Source organism: Talpa occidentalis, unplaced genomic scaffold (assembly GCF_014898055.3).
Source record: "Talpa occidentalis isolate TD23 unplaced genomic scaffold, MPIMG_talOcc4v2.1 talOcc4.17, whole genome shotgun sequence".
Classification (NCBI taxonomy): Eukaryota; Metazoa; Chordata; class Mammalia; order Eulipotyphla; family Talpidae; genus Talpa; species Talpa occidentalis.
In genome coordinates, this window is record NW_023601754.1 from 34,585,996 (window position 1) to 34,597,752 (window position 11,757).

Here is an 11,757-nt window from a genome sequence, read left to right on the forward strand (position 1 = left end):
TCTGCTCCCTTCAGCAGTGTATTTCAGTCAGTCTGCCTGTTCTGTTTCCCACTCTGTCTCTGGTGAATCCTCTCACCCCCACACCTCTGGCCTATACCCCAGTTCTTGTATGCATAAGCAAATAAATCTTTAAAAAAATAAGCTGTAGCAACAAAGTGATTTGAGATTATTCAAATGAAATACTATGATGCAATATTAGATATTTCATGCAAACACACTGGAGAGGACCTCTTTCCCTGGGTTTCGGTCAGGATGCAACTACTTGTCAATACTCCTGGAGCAACTAAGGATTTTGTTTTCTTGACAATCATTTCAGTAAAGGGCAGGTTTTCTCCTTCTTCCCTATCTCTTTCTTATCAAATGTTGCCTTAAAGAAAATAATTGTGTCGGGCCTTCCCGGTGGCGCAGCGGTTGAGCACTGGGTTGTGAAGCTGCCCGCAGCCTCTGCGCTGCCGGTTCGATCCCCAGCTCCTCCCCGGCCACCAGAGGAGGGTCCCACATGGCGCGCAGACCTCTCCTGCCGCCCGCTGCTCCCCTCAGCAGTGTACTTCGGTCCTTCTGCCTGCTCTGCTCCCCGCTCTGGCTCTGGTGAATTCTCTCACCCTCCCTCGCTTCTGACTGTACCCAGTGCTTGTATAAACAAAACAAACAAACAAACAAACAAACAAATAAATAAAACATGCCTCTGTAAAAAACAAACAAACAAACAAAAAACCAGAAAATAATTGTGCCAAAGTAAAAATAATGACTATTAATGATTTTATGGTGATTCTCCACCTACCCCAGGCTGGCAACAATACTCCTACAAACTTCACTACTGACATTTGGACAGTGATTGACTAACATTTCCAGCTATGTGATGACGTAAATGCTGTTAGGACTACAAGTTGCACATTGTCTACTTTGAATCAGAGCTATTCCAAGCATAAATGAAGAATGATGCTACACAACCCTGGGGGTTGTTCATAAGTTTTGTTCTCATGGTTTCATTAAATAATTTCATTAAAATTTTTAATGAAATCTTTCATATTTATCCACGTTTATCAAGTACATCAAAGCATATTGAGTCAGTATAAATAACCCTTAGTTCAGAGAAAAAAAATGAGGAAGGCGAAAAGGGAAAAAGGGAGTAGAAACAATGATGTGAATTTTATATGAAAATTTTCTTTTGACTTCCTATTTTCTGACTCTTAGTTCACTTTCTACCAATTCCCTAGCTTAACTTTTCAAGCTATAAATTTTTGATAGTGCATATATTTACATAAGTCACCTTAAATAGAGGTTATACATTTAATTAACAAAACTTACTTGGCATATATTAAACTGGAAATAATATTTTATAATTGCTGAGTAGACACACTATTAAGTGGTGATGTTCAAGAACTCAATGTTTACCCAATGGACTATGGGGGAGGAAGATGGATGCTAAGGTGGTGGGCATCTTGTGGTAAAAATACATCTAAAGAGGGCCTCCCTGGTGGCGCAGGGGTTAAAGTCTCAGTGCGATCAAGCTATCGCCAGCCACTGCAGCACAGGTTCGATCCTCGGCCAGGGAGCTGACCCACATGGCACAGCAGACCTCTCCTGTCTGAACCACTGCTCCCCTCAGCAGTGTATTTCAGTAGATCCTCCCATTCTGCTCCCGACTCTGTCTCTGGTGAGTCCTCTCAGCCTCTGGCCTGCACCCCAGCGCTTGTATGCATAAATATATCTTCAAAAACACAATGCAATTAAAAAATTTTAAAAAATAAATCTACAAAAAAAGTCTAAACATTTATATGGCACTAACAGTCACACACACTGTGGTTGTAGAATTGAGTGAGGCTGATCTCATGGGAGCTGTAGGCCAAAAACTGGAGGACAGAAATGGAGAGACCCAAAAGTTCATGCAGTCAAATATAGTTAATAGTAAGAAGACATGGTCAGGATGTGAGCACATTAACTTGAAATTGCTTTATGCCTGCCTAATCCAAGGCTCTCGCTATGGCAGAAGTTTCTGACAATTTATATGACCTAGAAGCAGATTTGAGAATGAACTGTTAAATTTCAACAATTTCAAAGAGAATAGAATTAGAGGAAAACCATACACTCTATATTTTTTGTCTTGTGTGGATTTTAAAATGCCACAGTGTATGACACAATCAAGCAACTCACTTCCTCCACACCAAGCTATCTCTTGTAACTAATGCTTTTGAAGCCAGTTCCATGCTGGTGTCATACTACAGGATTCACACACACGCAACTTGCCTGTAGGTCCTTGGATTTATTGCCTGTCTGAGGTTTCTTTGTGGATGCTAATGGGGGAGACACCAGAACTTCCACGCCTGCTCCCATGTAACGGGGAGCAGGGGCAAGATTTAATGCCCTGTGATTGAGCCACTGACAGACGAAAGACAAATTCTAGTAGATTCTTTCTTCTTATTCCTCCTTCCTCCCAACAGAGTAACCCCTGAGATCCAGGGACCAGTCACACTTAGTAAACCGGTTCATTACATTAACTGGTGGAGTTGGATCTTCCCCTGTTCTTCCATCAATAGCCTTGTCTCTGCTTCTTGATGGGGAATTGTATTTCTTTTAAAAATATCATTTGTGGGGGCTCCCTCACGGCACAAGGGGTTAAGATGCAGCACTAGGAAGCTATCTACAGTCGCTGCAGCATGAGTTCAATTCCCAGCCAGGGAGCTACCCACATGGTGCAGCAGACCACTCCTGTCTCACCCACTGCTCCCTTCAGCAGTGTATTTCAGTCAACTTGCCTGTTCTGCTCTCCATTCTGTCTCAGGTGAATTCTCTCACCCCCCCCCCACACACCTCTGGGCTGTATGCCAGCTCTTGTATGCATAAATAAATCTTTAAAAAAAGTAATAATAAAAATATCATTTGTAACGCATTCTTGATTCCCAGGAAATCAGAATCTGAGACACATATTTCCCCTGTAAAGTGGACATATGCCTATGAATAATGCTCTACATAATTGATCAGATTATAAGAGTATGGGTGTTGGGCCTCTGAGGGGTTTATAACTGAGGCTGTTGAAAATGAACGTGTATGTGAGGCAGCATCAGGATTGGAAAGATGTAGGTAACATGGCTTGGTTTCAGATGTTATCTAATATTATGCTTTGTATTCAGGTGCTTGTAATCTATACAGGCGTTTGGACAACCAAGAATTCTGTTTGCAATCAAGAACAGAAAACCTAAAAATGCTTTAATGGAATAACTGTCAAACAATGGAATTCATTACTGGAGATGGCTTTTATCAAGGATAACTGAAGTGGTATGAGTTAAAAGAATTAATAAACTAATTCACTTATTCAATAGTAATGTCTTCTAGGGCTCAAATAATCCAGAGTGGAGATTCAACTTCAAAGATAAATAAGTGTTTACCGTTTCTCCCTATTTCTTCCAAAAGCATCATATAGATTTTATTCTAGGACTGCAGGAAAACATTTTATTTTTCATGTTTGGCAAACTATAAATATTCATAACCACACATCTGTCAAAAAAGCACCATTGAAAGTGTTTAAGCCACAAAGGAGAAACAATTCCTTGAGTAGTCCTTGAAGAAATCACACTACATGTTCCATTCAATTGTTCTAGCATTTAAGCTAAAATTCCTGACCTTCAATAAACAAATAGCTTCTACCTAATGAAGAATATTCAGAGAAGAACAAAAACATTCATTTTTGAAAAGCTTAAAATGTTATTTTGCCTGCTCTCTGAGGAACTGTTGCTGACTGCACATCATTTTGAACTCACTTTTTCATAATTCATATTTTTGTTTTGTTTCCAAATCACTTTTAAATGTCAAGTTTTTTGTTGGTGGGTTGTTTTCCATGCCTTCCCCCACCCTTGCCCCGCCTTTTTCTACATTTAGCAAAAATGTTTTGTTGTAAAAGCTTTTCTGCCTGGTCAAAGAATCTGAAAGATTGAGAAAGTTGTCACAGAACTAATATAGATCATGCTTTGAAACCACTCTTATCACAAAGCAGCGTGACCTACATTTTGAAGGTTGGATTCTGGGGACACATGGACTTGCAGCAACAAGAATCTGAATGGAGAATTATGAGACACAGCCCATTTTCCCACCCCTTCCAAGAAACTGTGACTTGCTTAATTTTTAACAAATAATATTAAGGTCTCTCCCTTGACCTTATTCTGAGACTTTTGTTTCCTGACTTATTTTCCTGGATTAGACAATCATGGACATCTCAGACAGTCTCAAAGCTAAAAGAGCCCAGATATCAGTCATTCCAAACAAAGCTTTGGAATTTGGAATAAATTCCAATTTAAGACTTTGAGAGAGAAAGGAAATTGTCCATGGGCACACAGTTAGTTAGACAAGATTGTCTCTTCTGGTTTCATTCTTAAATATAAGAAATGTTTCCCCTGGAACATCTGGAGCTTCCTTTAATGGTATTTAAATTATATGTCTGCAACCAGGAGTTTCGAATCACAATCTTGAAACCCAACATGATTTGTAAAGAGCTCATGATTACAAGATCAAAAAGACTACATTAATATGACATCAGCTCATTAATTTGTACCTTCATTTCTGCCCTCCTGCAATTTAAAAATAGCTCCACTGATTATGGCAAGGTTTTCTTCCTTTTGGAAAAAAAAAGAAGGTAGCATAATTGAATTTTTCAATGTTATCTTTGATGAACATTTAGAAGCTCAGAGCCAAATCTTCTCTAGGAAAATTTTGAATTCATCTGTACAGAACCAGAGAACACAGATATGAGGAGGAATGTGGATGGAATGAGCGGCTGTATATTTCCAAAGTTACTATCCAGGAGTTATTTCAGGGCACATGTGAGCAGATATTTGACATTTAACTTTTTTTTTCCAACTTCTTTGTGCTTCTCTGGTCTTCCTGAGAACTTGGCATTATTTTATTTTATTTTATTTTTTAAAGATTTATTTATTTATGCACATAAGAACTGGGGTACAGGCCAGAGTAGTGGGGAGTGAGAGGATTCACCAGAGACAGAGCTGGGAACAAAACACACAGACTGGCGAAATACACTGCTGAGGGGAGCAGCGGGCGAGAGAGGAGAGGTCTGCTGTGCCATGTGGGTAGCTCCTGGGCCGGCCGTGGATTGAATTCCTGCTGCAGAAGCTGCAGATAGTTTCATAGTATTGTGCTTAATCCCTTGTGCCACCAGGGAGGAGAGCAATATTTTAAACACATCTGCCCCAGTATCTATAATTCTAATTGTACCTGTTTCGTAGGTCATGTGGACAGATAAGCCCATTTTACATAGGAGGCACTGAAGGAAAATTTCAAACAGTTTTATGGCAGGATGACTTTTGTTTCCTATTGTTCCAGTGTAAACTGAGTGACTTTATATGGATATAAGGACAATCTCAAAAGAAATTTTATGTGCGTCAGGGAACTCTGAAGGTTTACTGCTTTCTCTGTTACTTTCTCACTCTATTCCTTTCTTTTCTTTCCTGACAAAACAATTTTTTTCCTATGCCAGGGCCTAGTGATTGCTTTGCCCTGCCCTTTTTCATGACTGACTTTTCCTTAGATGTCAAGGTCTTGCTCAAATGCCACTAATTCCGGGAGGCCTTTGCTGACTTCTCAAATAAAGGGACTTCACAATTCCCAGCTCAGGCACTTTCTCAAATGGAAAAGTGTCCTGCAGACTTTGTTCTGTAGCCATTAGGTTAATCTAGACTTCAGCGGTCCTGTTTATTGGTATTTTCCTAGATCAGTGCTTTTACCACAATTATATGTTGAATAAATGAATAAATAAATAAATCTGTGGACCACACACCAGAAAGCACTGTTTTGGAAGAACTAGGTGGTTAGTGTGTTCACGTATTAGGACATAGAAAGACATCTGGAAGAAAAGAAGCTTTTCTTACCCCTGTTCTCAAGAATTATAATAAAGAAAAAACCAAAATCAACAAGCAACTATAAACCAGAGCCACACTACGGGAGGGGAGGAGTAGGAGAGGAGGGATTAGGGTCAAAATAAGGGGGGTGTGTGGGGGAATTGTATGGGGACTATAAATAAGGGGGAATTGTATGGGGACTATAACCAAGATGAAAATGCAGACATTGTGCAAAAATGAAAAATGATGTAAAAATTATATAAAATAAATTAAAAAAGGAAAAATATAAAAATACTCAAATACTCCACTAAAGGCTGAAATACTCTAATACTCTAAAATTTGAGTGTTTGACAGACCCAAGAACTCAAGAAGCTGCAATTTATTGAGCACTTACAGTGTGAATATTTTGGACACGTTAACTCAATTTTAGAAGCAACATATATAATAAAGAACATCATTAACACTATTTTCAGATGGAGATGCTGATAGACACAGCTTTAAGTGCTTTAGCCTTGCCCCTGGTCATTTGGTTGGTACGTGGCAAAGTCATACTTTTCTATTTTATTTTACTTCTCTTAGCTAAGATACAAACATAGCAAAAAAAATAAAAATAAAAAAAAGGAAGACCTTGCAATCACAGTCACTGATTATAAATACCAAGATTTTCTTGTGTTATGTAATTTTTCCATTTTTCAGTTGACGCATGTGGTCTCAGTGTAGGGAAAGCAGAGGGGGTAAAGCTATACTCTAGAACTTGCATCAACAGAGCTGTTGCCTCTCCTCAGCCATGAAGGTTAGCTAGAGGGAGCGGTTAATAAGCAGAGATGGCAACACCCACTGCAACCATCTCAAGAAGCTCACCATACGCTGATCAAGTGCCTGGCCAGACTCTGGCAATCCCCCTGGAGCAGCCACAGCTGAATAAATTCCCTGTCTTAAAATGGATCACACAAAAGTGATCTGGAAAGTAGGATTCACATGTACTTGACCTAATAACAAAATGCTCCCAGGAGAAAGCAGAACAGAGTAGGGAGAAGAAGTCACACAGGGTGTAGTTTCACGCAAAGCTCCAGCTCCAGCCTGAACACACAGAGGAGCACTGGCGGTGATTGTGTCTCCAAATTCTTGTTGTCTGAGGGCAAAGCAACGGGGTGTTCCTATATCTGTGCTGCTCAGTCACTAATTAGGGGTTCGGACCGATATTCTCAAGCCTTTCTTACTTCTCAGCACATATGGATCTATTAGTTTGCCTGGGATGCCATAATAAGATACCGCAGACTAGGTAACTTAAACCGCAAAAATATGTTTTCTGGGGCTCCCCCTGGTGGTGCAAGGGGTTAAGCTTCAGAACTATGAAGCTATCCACAGACACTGCAGCGCGAGTTCAATCCCAGCCAGGGAGCTGACCCACATGGCGCAGCAGACCTCTCCTATCTCGCCCGCTGCTCCCCTCAGCAGTGTATTTCAGTCAGTCTGCCTGTTATGCTCCCTGCTCTGTCTCTGGTGAATCCTCCAACCCCCTGCATCTCTGGCCTGTACCCCAGCTCTTATATGTATGTATAAATAAATATTTAAAAAATAATGTCTTTTCTCACAGTTCAGGAGTCTAGAAATCACATATTAAGATGTTAGCTGATTTGCCGACTCTCTCCTTAACCCCAGATGGCTACCTTTTCGCTGTGTCTCCACATGATCTCTCCTTTGTGTGAGTGTCCGTGGTGTCTCTTTATGCGCCAAATCCCCTCTTATAATGGACGCCATTCTGACTGTATTAGGACACAACAAATGGCCTCATTTTAACTCAATCACCAGTTTAAAGGTTCCTATTCTAGATGGAGTCACCTTCTGAAGAACTGGTTGTTAGAGTATGCACATATGAATTTGAGGGTCTCAGTTCAACCCAAAACACTGGCCTGATAGCTCTATTCACCTTAAGATGGTCCTCCAAAGAAAGTTACAGATAATCACCCTTAAAAGCAAAAGTAGGTCTCCCTGGTGGTACAGGCAGTTGAGTGTAGCGCTGTGAAGTTATCCTCAACCTCTGCAGTGTGAGTTCGACCCCGGCCGGCCATGGAGATACCCACATGGCACAGCAGACCTCTCCTGTCTTGCCTGCTACTCCCCTCAGCAGTGTCTTCGATCCATCTGCCTGTTCTGCTCCCCGCTCTGTCTCTGGTGAATCCTCTCACCCCCAGCACCTCTGGCCTGTACCCCCGTTCTTGTATGTATAAATAAATAGATCTTTAAAAAAAAGCAAAAGTAGAGAGATGCTGGGAAAGGATCAGGAGTGTGCAAGGATGTGTCCCTATCTCAGCAGAAGAAGCAGTGACGTGTGTGCTACATTGCAGTGCAATTCTAACATGACCCACTCAGAGCTGGGGCAGACTCTGGAGGCTGGAAGCACAGTCCCCCACAAGACTGTCTTCATATTGGTTACCAGATGCCAGCTCCTGTGCTGAGTTTCCAGGCCACCCACACTTCTGACCAGTGGGCCACAAATTCAAGGGTCCCCACTAACTCTGAGGGTTGACAGTTCACTGCAATTATGCTAAGACTCAGGAAGCGTTCTACTTATGATTAAGACTTTATTAGAAAGCCAAACAAAGTGAGAGGTATGGGAGGGTCTTACACATGCAGCACCTACGTCCTCTCCCAGGAGGGGAGGACTAACACCCCCCAGGCACAGTGATGTGCTCGCCAACTAGGACACTCACCTGGGCTGCAGATGTCAAGAGTTTTAATTACAAAGGAATGATTTACTGAATGTCTGGCCCATATGACTGAACTCAACCTTCTCCCTCCTCCCCTTCAAAGGTTGGGGGTTAGACTGACATCATTTGACTCCAAGACCCAATCCTCCGATCGCTTGGTTCACCTTTCCAGTCTGATCATTCCCCATCTTGACTCTTGAAGGGTCCTCCTATGTAGGAACCCACCATGAATTACTTTGTCAGGATAAATTCAGGTGTGGTGTCCAATATGCATCATCAACATTAGATACTCCTACCACTAAGAGAAACCCAAGATTTTAGACATTGTCTCCCAGAAACCCTAGAAAAAGACCTGACATTGTATACAACAGTACACAAATATTGCTCTGCTACCTATACCTGATCTTCTGCCAAGATTTCCCAATGGGTTAAAACCAGGCACCGGATGAATGTAGCCTTGGGGACATAACATAATGGTAGAAAATAAAAAGTGCATTTTATTTGACATAAATTTTTTAAAGAAATAAGTCCAGAATATAGAGCACATAGTAGGAGTAAATGAGATGACTAGAAAGGTAAAGAAAGTGACGACGTATTCAATGTCTCCACTGATTATCTAGGAGTTCTAAGATCCCTTATCTAGGAGTTCTAAGATCCCTTAGGTAGTTAATCCTCAACCTCAGTTTTCAGATGCTAGAATTCAAACCCAAAGCTCTACTGCCTTTGACTTTTAAGGTTCTGGTGTCATGATGTCCACCTCTTGCATTCACCACTACTCTTCAGAGGGATCATCAATGATTGTGATCATACAAAAGTAAATCTAAAAAGTAGGATTCACATGTATGTGATCTTAATAAAATGTTCCTAGGAGAAAGCAGGACAAAGATGGGAAGTAAAACAGGGCAAAGTATGGAAAGTTCCAGATACTGACAGTATTGTGGCTGCTGGGCTCCACAGTTGAGACCCGGGAGATGTGAAGGAGAAATTCTAGAGTTTGTTGAGGTAGTTGCAACACAATTTAAGGACAACACACATCACCATCATCACATCTGCACCTCTAGCAGGTCCCAATTCAAACCTTCAAAGTCTGAACATCTCTGACAAAAATTTAATGTAATTGTTCCACTAATGCCATTAATGTTTTCCTCTAAACCTCAGAAGCATTCATCCTGTTTGAAGTCCCTGGGGGGGAACAGTGGCAATCATGTTGCAATTTTACTGAAATGTTGATTGTTATAAATCCTTCTGTAAGACAGTAGCACAACTGATATAATTGTGAAATAACTGTTCCCAGGCCATGCTGGGAACAAATACCATTTGAATGATATTCCAATGACTCTGACTAACAATACTATTAAGTTCTTAGTCTTCAGGAACTTCTTCAGTATCTTAACAGTGCTGGACAACCTAGTGTTTGCTCCATTAAACATGTACTGGAGAAACAAAAGTCTCCTTAGTATAACTGCAGACAATTAGGTCTCAGAGCATCAGTTTTCGTGACGAATTTGAGTAGCCTCGTATTTTCTTTAGAGGTTTGTTGCTGTGTTGAAATCAGGTCACATATATGCAGATTCTTCCCAAATTGTAAAGGACATTAGACAAAGGGTAGATTAACACAACACTCAGTTCAAAACAGACTTCTGAGAAATGACAACTGAAAGTCAGACACCCCTTCTGGTCCCTCATCCTCCTGCTTCTGGAATTCTCTCTTTCACACCATCACTGCAGCCCTCTGCCATAGCTATACTCTCTTCGAGCCACTCATGAGAAAGGTATCCCAAAGTGAATGATTCACTTTACATGCCTCCAAACCTAACATCCCCTCTAACTCGTGCACTTGGTTGCCACTCTTCAGGAAAGGCTTCATCTTAGACAAACACTTCAGAAAGAGTTGGTCATCTTTTCTGTAATAATCTTGTTTCCCCATGACTTTGCGTGGTTAAGATTATGCAGTCTAAAGTTAGATGAGTCTTACTCTCTGTGTGGCATCAGAAAAGTTATTAAACATCTTAGCATAGTTTTCTTATTGTACAGTGAGAAAAGTTAGAGTATAAATAGATTGAACCGGCTAGAGATTAAAACAAGATATTTCAATAAGGCACTTAAACATAGGTAATCAATGCAACATTAAAAAAAAAAAAAACCTTGGGGTAACAAAGACTCTCTGCTTGACCAATCATTAGTCAGACACACAAAACTTCTCCTAGACCCATCTCTGCATTTCCTTGTAAACTGTAGTTTTAGCAACAACCCTACTAAGTCAGGTAAGCAAGAATCCTCCATCCTGGATAGATGACCTCCCCCAACCACAGATGTCACCAACACCCCACCCTTGCTGTAATCTCTTCAGTCTGTCCTCAGCAGGAATCCTAGGTCAGTTCAGTCTGACTTTCCCCAGACTTGAGTTTGTTCTTAGTAATTCTGCATCCACTGACCCTCATGCTCCATGGGGATGAATCATTGTATCGAATGGAGCCAAGGTCTCTACTGTGCTCTTATTTCTCCAGTTGCAATAGTCCTGAATAAAAGTTGCCTTCGTGGTCTTACCTTTGCTGTGGCTCTGGTGGTCTTTGGCAGGGGAGGGTAGTGTAGGATGATGCCACCCACAAGAGGTCTGTTGTTGTATTGCTGTTTTTTTGTGTATGTTGTTTCTGTTTCATGTTGCCATATATTCTGTTGAACAATAATAAGAAACAAAATGCAAAGTTATAATGCTACATATCCATAATATGAAATTATTAAAAAATAGAATACATAGTAAATTATTTAACAGTGTATGGTAATAATAATGGCAAAAAGAGGACTGTTTTTATATACTTCTGCAATTTTCAAAAGTCCCAAGATGGACTCATACTACTTATATGAAAAAGGCTTCACAAGGCTTTCATTATAAAAAATATCATCCTGCAGTTGAATTTTTATGGAACATTTTATGATTTTAAATACAAAGACTACCAAGAGGATGTTTTGAGCCCAACAAGTACAAATTGGAACAGGGAAATATACTTAATTGAATGAACTATTCTTGCATGCTTTTCGACAAGAGTTCCTTTTATCATGATTGTGAATAGAGACTATTAGAAATGGACAAAATATAACAACTTGTCAGTAATCAAAATACAATAACTTGTACATAATCAAAAGACCCCACACAGAGTATGCAATTCTGCTGGCTGAATTCTGGGTATGTGTGGGAGGAC

General features: G+C 40.5%; 1 long non-coding RNA gene across 1 annotated transcript in view; it reads right to left on the reverse strand.

Annotated features, from left to right (window-relative positions):
• The window catches only part of LOC129146079 (uncharacterized), a 55,343-nt gene extending 44,117 nt beyond the window's left edge, over positions 1 to 11,226 (reverse strand). The window contains exon 1 of the long non-coding RNA XR_008552487.1: positions 11,105 to 11,226. This is a non-coding gene — a long non-coding RNA (uncharacterized LOC129146079). The remainder of the gene's footprint in view (positions 1 to 11,104) is intronic.
• Positions 11,227 to 11,757: the final 531 nt, after the last annotated feature.